The 6,000-nt window shown below is 40.4% G+C and overlaps 1 pseudogene; it reads left to right on the top strand.

Moving 5' to 3' along the window:
* The first annotated feature begins 675 nt into the window (after positions 1 to 675).
* The window catches only part of LOC147343920 (putative coiled-coil domain-containing protein 144B), a 61,666-nt pseudogene continuing 56,341 nt past the window's right edge, over positions 676 to 6,000 (top strand).

Here is a 6,000-nt window from a genome sequence, read left to right as displayed (position 1 = left end):
GTGTACCTGTAATATATAATCATATGTACTATGCATCATCTATATTTTAATTAAAAAGAAGCAACTTTAGATAAAAGACCTTATGTTAATTAAATCAATGGGAAAAATGAGAAATGAACAAACAAAAATGCCACCAATTATAGTGGTACAGACATTGTGAATTATAAATTTCATTCCAATGTCAGAGACGTTAAAATGTCAGAAATTGAAGGTATTAGAATCACTGAAGCATAGTGTTGTCTCTAATCCTCAAAATGTATCTGCAAAGTAGGTATGATATCCTTTGACTTCATTGAGATGTTGTCCTTGTAAAATCGGAGAAGGCAATGGCACCTCACTCCACTATTCTTGCTTGGAGAACCCAGGGATGGGGGAGCCTGGTGGGCTGCCATCTATGGGGTCGCACAGAGTCAGACACGACTGAAGCAACTTAGCAGCAGCAGCAATAAGTATGATTATATTACCTAACAGTTACTGAGCTGTTACCTGTGCCAGGAATGGTTCTAAACTCTTTGCGTGGATCTCATTTAAGTGTCGCAGTGCTGTCCTGTGAGAGAACTACTTCTCTCTCTCCATTTTGTTGATGAGGAAATTAAGGCTCAGAGAGGCTGAGTGACAGCTAAGTGACAGAGTGAAAGTCAAATTCAAACCCAACTTGAGCTGAAACTCGAGATCATGGCCATTCTATTCAAGTAAATTGTTCTTTCATTACTGTGTTAAGAAGAGCTAATGCTAATATATAATGTTCTTTCTCCAGAAGGAAATGAAATATTTGTTTTAGAGGGATAGGAATAGCATGCTATTGAATGTTTTCAATCACAGGAACAATTATTTGTTTTGAAACAGTAACACTACAGTTTCCTGAAAACTCCTCTTGCTTTCATAGGACTGCCCTCCACTTGGCCTGTGCCAATGTCCATTCAGTGGTGGTCACTCTGCTCCTGGAGAGAAAATGCCTGCTTAACCTCTGTGACAATGAAAACAGGACAGCACTGATGAAGGTATGGGGCAGCGAACCGTGTCCACATGAGGTGGATGTGATTTAACTACTGAGACTAAAAGTGAATTCATCTCATTAAGATATAGCAAACCAGTGAAGCTTGTCGACTGTTTACTTGGAATTCCTAGAATTTACACTCTGTTTCTTGGTGCATCACTGACAGGCCATAGCATGCCAAGAAGACGAGTGTGCGACTCTTCTGCTGGAGCATGGTGCCAACCCAAATGCCATGGACGTCTGTGGAAACACGGCACTCCACTTCGCTGTCTTTTGCCAGAATATATCACTTGCAGCAAAGCTGCTTTCCTGTGATGCCAATATAGAAGCCAGGAACAAGGTATATTTCAACTAACTTTATTTACAAAATATTTGCAAGGCATTTTTTTAAACTGCTGCTGCTGCTGTTAAGTCGCTTCAGTCCTGTCTTACTCTGTACGACCCCAAAGACAGCAGCCCACCAGGCTCCCCTGTCCCTGGGATTCTCCAGGCAAGAACACTGGAGTGGGTTGCCATTTCTTTCTCCAATGCATGAAAGTGGAAAGTGAAAGTGAAGTCGCTCAGTCGTATCTGACTTTTTGTGACCCCATGGACTGCAGCCTACCAGGCTCCTCCGTCCATGGGATTTTCCAGGCAAGAGTAGAAGTGTTTTATTTCTAAATGTGTAAATAGGTAAACTGAATAGTGTCCATCAAGCCCTGTTACCGTGGAAACAACTCCAAAGCCACTGAAAGGGGAAAATTTTTGGAGCTCACAGAGAGGGCAAAACTGTGTCTCCCAGCCAGCCATCTACCCCAGAAGGAAGATTTACCATCAGAATGTGCCCACGAGTGGGTGGTAGACTCAGAGCCCACAAATGATGAAGACTTGGGGGGAGTGAAGTGATGTGAGAAGTGGCTGCTTCCAAGGGCTCAAAGAATGGGTGCCCCTGGGAGTGGGTGGGACGAGGAAGGAGATCCAGTGCCCATGAAGGGGAGCTGGGTGAGTGCAAGTGGGCCTGGGAGACAGCAGGCCTGGAGCCCTGAGCCCTCCAGGACCCTGGTTCTGAGATCCGGCCAAGAGGGTCAGGTCATGTTTGACTCCCAGCAAGGGTGTTCACTTGTGCTGGTGACCACTTGGTTCACGAGGTACACCTCGGGGTCTCCTATGCTCAGCACTGGGGAGCAGCTCTGTGGGGTTGCAGCTGTGCGTGTGGAGCTGGTGGTGGCGAAGCCGCCCCTCCTACTTTCTCCAGGACACATATGACGTCCTGCAGCTGCAGCCCCGCCAAGAACTCCCTCCACTCTCACAGGTGGGCTCAGTTTTCCTTCTTTGGAAGCTCCAGCCTTCCCTGAGTGAAAGTATTTTGAAGGAACCAAATTGTCTAAGATTTCACTTTAAATCATGATATTTCTCAAGCATTAGAGAGTAAAGCATTCCTTTATGCGTTTATGGCTGGTATTCGTGATAACACTGCACTTGTTAAAGGTAAAACATTTTCCAAATATTTTCCCCCACTTAAGGTTTTGTTTTGTTTTGTTTTGTTTTGTTTAATCAGTCTAAAATAACACAGTAAAGCAAAATTTGCCTCAGTAGACTTTGTCTTAAAATTCAAACATAATGAAAGCATTTTACAACATATTAGAAATCTTGCTGCTGTTCACAAATTCCCATTTCATGAAAAATGGTTTATATAAACACAGTTTCTCTCTCATTTCCCATGTCTTAAGAGGGTAAAAGGAAAGGAAAAGGAACAAGCAAGTGAAAAGTGCAAGTCAAGCTGGAATTTTGGCAGTTGGGAAATGCCAAGAAGAGGATTTATTTATTTTAATATTTATTTATTTGGCTGAGCTGGGCTTCGTTTTAGCATGTAGGATCTAGTTTCATGACCAGGGGTAGAACCCAGGCCCTCTTTCCTGGGAGCACTGAGACCCAGCCACAGGACCACGATGGAAGTCCTGAGATTTTGGTTTGTGCTTTTTATTCCCTTCAGTTTATATATTTCTTATATGCTTTTCAGTTTTCAGGGATAATAGTTGTTATTTTGAAAAAGAGTGTGAGTGAATTGTAAACTTGCCTAGGTGCCAGTTTTAAGAAGACTCTGATCAAAACAGACTGACAGTGAACAGTTGGTGATTAAGTGGGAATTAAGAGAGAAGAACAAATAACTACCTGATATTATCCTATTCTGGCAGAACCATCCACTTAGATAAGAGTCTAGACTCTGCTCTCCCATCTAGAATGTCTTGATGGGAAGGAAGTAAGGGGTTTATAAATAATGAGATCAGGTTGCCTTTGGGGTTTACTAGTCCCTGTTCTACCACTGTTTACCCAGGAAAATTTTTTTTAAAAAATTGTAGTTTTGATGACTCTTGCCTCTTAATGCTTTTCTTTTTTATTCAAACCTCTACGTAAGAGAAGGAATTGGCTGTGTGAGTAAGAGATGAGACTGGAGTGGTTGCTGCAGTAATTCTCAGCTATATTCTGCTGGTGAACCACAATTATTTAGGAAAACTTATTTTAAAAATGTATAAGCCTAGGCTGTTTGCTGTAGATTTTGACTGAGTAAATCGAGGAACGCTTAGACGTGTGTATTTAGAATTATTCCCTTGAGATTCTGATCGAATCCTTGATGAATAACTATGGAGTGAATACATGTAATTTCTAAATGCACCCTTCACAAAAGAAAGTAGTCTCCTGAAGTGTTGGAGTTTGATCAGTGCTAGCTACTTCCATCAGCTCCCTTCTTTCCAACAATATTAGACTGACTTTTTCTCTGCCCCTGTGCTTGAGACATTAAAAGAAGTATCTTTGGCAATATCTATGGGCTTGAATGATAACTCCTTTTCCTTTCAACCACTCATCATTCAGTGACACTCCGAGAGTCTTTAGCTATTTGCTCATGATGAAGTCACTTCGTCTGTAGAGTCTGACCCTTTAAGGATTTTGCACCTTCACTTATCATCCAGGTCATTAGGTCAACAGATGTTCATTACCAACAGGGTTTTCCTGACTACAATAATAGTAACTCACGAGCCTTTTTTGGTGTCAGCTTCAGGACAGACTCTTGCAGTGTGTCTGTTAGAATTCCTGATCTCTGGCATAAGCAGATGAGAGCTTTAAAACCCGTGAAGTTAGTAACAGTACAGAGGGGAATTGTTTTAAGCATTTATTTTCAGCAGGCTTGGAAACACATGATCCATTTTATGAACAATCTAGAAGAATTCTAGAGATAGATTGTAGTTTCAACAGGCAGTGGAAACATTCTTGACTGTGAATTATGAGTCTTTTAAAAAGAATTTATGTTTAATTGAATTATGAGTCTTAATAGCCATATTTATTACATATTGGGACCCAGTTTTTTTGTGAAACATATGATACTAAAGAAAGGAAAGGTTCACATACAAATATTTGCTTTATACCCACCTGTTTGGAAACAGCAAACATAAAACAAAACGTGGGCCATAAACCAAACATGGCCCTTGGATATATTAATTTACCTCCATACATTGGGTCAACATTTCAAATTTAGGAGGCTCATGCAGAAGTTCAGGCTTCTCCAAGGACCAAATCTGGACCCCCTTGAGCCCGTCCTACTGTTTGGTCTGCGTTCAGAGGCCACCCCTTCTGTGTGGGACATGTGTTTTCGGGGTTCCCAGTCTCACCTGGCTTTTTCACTTAATCAGGTCATCAGCTTTCCATCCATAAGCATTTGAGTTTCCAATTTTTGATTGATAGTTTATTTTGATAAATATTTGAAGGTTTTTGAAAACAGTCTAATTAATCTATAATTGATTTGATATTTTAAAAAATATCTTAAAAATGGGATTGAATTTTTCAAATTAGAATTTTTAAGTTGGTTGTGGTGGTTTTGCACTGAATAACTCTCACAAACACACAGGATTATAAGAGACAATGCAGAGAGAGCTGGTGGAAGAGCAAGTCCCTAAGAAAATGTTGAGCATGTGTTTACTGGTAATTTTATGTTGCAATCTTTAACTAAAAGCAGTAAAGCAAGACAGACACCAGAACTCTAGGATTTTGGAAGCTTCCTCCTGGTGGTCTGGAGGTAATCACGTGAGAGTCATCAAGAAGGGTGTTTGAAGATAAGGTGTGTGTGGGGGGGTGCTCATTCTGCATGTAGTTAGCATCTAGCTAATGCTGACCTCTCAACCAGAACATCTAACTTAAGGAAGGGCGGTGGAAAGAGCAAGCTAGGGAGAGAAAATGAGTAAGGTTAAATTCCAGGAGACATTTCTGAGAAAGCAGTAAAACAGTGTTCCCACAGTTGAATTTTTGAAAAAGGAAAAAAAAAAGTTTCTCTCTTTGCATGTTCATGTAGAGAATAATATTCCCACTGGAATGTCTGTAAACCTTTTGAGTTTACTCATGGTCATCCGTGGATAGGTTATGCATGCTACAGATAGTATTATATATTTCTGCCTCAGCATTGTCCCTAAAATACGCAGTTGATAGAGTAGCTAAATGACACCCGCACCCCCTGCATTGGGAGCTTGACACTTAGCCACTGGACCACCAGGGAAGGCCCAGAGGAGGAGCATATTAAAGAGAAAGAAGATGCACAGGGCAATGAGGAGGGAGCTCTCTTTCATTTAATTTCTGACTTTTATTTTTAAGTTCAGAGTATCTATTGCACAATTTTAATTTCAGTTTAGAAATAGGTTAACTGTGTACATTAGAAATGGTTTTCCCTGTTTTACAGGATGGCCTGACACCACTGTTACTTGCAATATGTGAAAGGAGAGGGCAAATGGTGGAGTTTTTAGTAAAGAAAGAAGCAAATATACATGAGGTTAATAAGATGAAAAGGTACTGTTGTTCTTTTTCTTTTTAAAACCCTTAGTGGTGTTCTAGGATTGTAATATCAAGATTAAATGAATAAGAGGATTCATTTGTGATCTACTTAGGTAGAAAATCAATTATTCTGATTGAATCATGAATCATGAACAATATATAGCAGGAATATATAGCAGGATTCATATCCCTTTATAATATTGACCAGT

Source organism: Bos grunniens, chromosome 26 (genome assembly GCF_055505025.1).
Source record: "Bos grunniens cultivar Pamir isolate PY7600 chromosome 26, Bosgru_T2T1.0, whole genome shotgun sequence".
Taxonomy (NCBI): Eukaryota; Metazoa; Chordata; class Mammalia; order Artiodactyla; family Bovidae; genus Bos; species Bos grunniens.
The sequence above is the reverse complement of the archived record's forward strand: the minus strand, read 5'-3'. Positions and strand labels throughout refer to the sequence as shown.